This window comes from Salvia splendens, unplaced genomic scaffold, assembly GCF_004379255.2.
Source record: "Salvia splendens isolate huo1 unplaced genomic scaffold, SspV2 ctg1178, whole genome shotgun sequence".
Lineage (NCBI taxonomy): Eukaryota > Viridiplantae > Streptophyta > Magnoliopsida > Lamiales > Lamiaceae > Salvia > Salvia splendens.
This window is the reverse complement of record NW_024598731.1, coordinates 62,501-65,000: the sequence shown is the minus strand read 5'-3', so window position 1 is coordinate 65,000 and position 2,500 is coordinate 62,501.

The following is a 2,500-nucleotide window of genomic DNA, read 5'->3' as shown; positions in this document are numbered from 1 at the left end:
AAATGCAACTCTATCAATTCTTTTATAGATCGTTCCGCAAAGACTTTTTAATTTAACTATTTTAAATTTTAAATTGAACAATTTATAGTGAAATATTGAAATTGAATTCAATAATTGAATTCAATTTCAAAATTCTATTCGATTCGATATGAATAATATTTGAATAATACCCTTTTAATCATAATCAAATAAATATTTTAATGATTCCAGTGTTCATACTTCAAAAGTAAAAAGAATACAAATGATAGGAAAGTTATTCTGATAGGAAAGTTATTCCAACCGAATTCTTCCTAAATTCTTTATTATATTATGATAAACCGGCTCTTATCAGAGTTATATATGGATAATAAGGAACAGCGGGACCTTTTTTACTTTTTATTTGTTTGCCTTTTTCTGGTTCAAAGACAAAAGAAAGTAGTTCTTTTTTTAGTTATTTAAAAGTTATTAAATTAAGATTTTCTACGGGAAATAAAATAGACATACTGATTCTCTAAGGGGATACTCCGCATACTAAGATATTTTCTTGGAGAAGTCACATATTGCGTACTTAGTACTTAGTTTAGTATTTTTTTTATTATTTTCGTTTTATAAATTTATAAATTCGATTTATGCTATACTTTATTGACTTGACTCATTTCATATTATGATTCAAAGATTTCAAATTGGCGAGGTTTACTAATCCTTTTCTTTTCGTCGAAATCTGAAAAAAACTCCTTTCCTTGGATGATTTGTCAACTGTTCAATCAATGGAATGCTAAAAAAAGATTTCTTGATTTTCTTTTATTAATACATACCCCGACTATTCTTTTTTTTTCTTTTCATTGATTTGATTATTTCAATGGATTCCGGGATTCATATTGACAATAATAAGAAATCCAAATAAGAAATCCAGGAATTAGAATCATAAGAGTAAGAGGCGCCTTTCAACTATTCCAGATTAATTATTAATTGGAACCAACACAAATCAAAAAGAAATCCAATTTGAACCTTATCTACATTCCATATAGATAATTAATATCTATTGTCTAGATATCTATCTATATATGAAGATGACATTCTAGATTGATCCATATTAAGCCCAGTACCACTTTATATTCTAGTATACTAGAATATAAAAAATAGATAGTATGGTAGTAAATATATTACTTTCTACCATACTATCGGGTCTCATAGAATCCTGCTGATTCTAGTTCGCTCATTTCAGCTAAAACACAAAATTGGAATTATTTTCATTTTATTTCGTTAATTCTTGATATTGATAAGAACTAAGAAGTCAAGTTTCATTCAAATTAATCACTTTGACTAACAGTTTTTACATATATTATAAGTAAAAAAGCAGTAGGAACTAGAATGAACAGTGCAGTAGCAATAAATGCGAGAATATTTACTTCCATAATGTCATCGTTTCGTTTTTCTTTACTTCACAATAATTCGGGATTTAATCCCATAAGAGATGATAAATCTTTCGCCTCTAAATTCAATGGGATGAATTCCATCTCGATGATATCAAATCAGATCAATATCATGAATAACAATATCTGATCTATCAAATCGATTTATCGTCGAGAATTGAATAGTATAACATAGAAAGATCATTTATTCATACCAAATCCAAAAAAGTATTCCTGACCCAATCGAAAATTTTCTTACTTTGTTACTTTATTTATCATTCTTTTCCATTCTTTCTTTTCTATCTTTTCTATTCTTTTCTATAAAACTATCTCCTTCCTTATACAATCATCTGACTAAGTATCATCTAATCCTCTTTAAACTTACATAAGTTACAAACAAACAAAAAAAAGTGCGATAAAGATAAGTCCTAGTACAGTATAAAAAAAAAATCGAATATTCTACCAAATTTACTTTTTTATAGTTTGTTTTTTCTTCGGCATAAATCCTTAAAAAAGATTATCGATTTCCTCTCTCTATAAGAGAGGCAGGGTCCTTATTTGATTTTTCTTTTATTAATATACTCTTTACTTGATTGAATTAGGAATGGGATCCATATTCCATATAATATATCAAAACTTCAGTGTACAATTTGAATGAGATAGATTGTTTCAAATAATTGAGGTTACACAAAATCAGAGCCAAAAAAGAATAAAGAAGAGACTTTTCCGATTAAAAGGATTTTATCAAAAGAATTTAAGTCATTTTGTACCGTACAAATAAGAATTCCATTTGTGTATGTGCTACCGGGAAAGATAGGGTACTCGATTCGATTTCATTATACGGATCGGGAGGAATCGAAAAGGCAAAATTCAGTGAGGTAGCTCTTGGAATCCTGAAGATGATGCTACCAATAATTGTACTAATCCACATGTGTCTTTATCCATCTCTATCGATACTAGTTGAAGAAATGAAATGAAAATGACCCTATTTGTATTTGCTTTGATGAAAAACGAAAATAAAGAAAATAAATTATATAAAATAATATTAATATTAAGGATCCACTTTGGGAATGAAATTCTGCTATTTGTACCCCTTATTACAGATTATA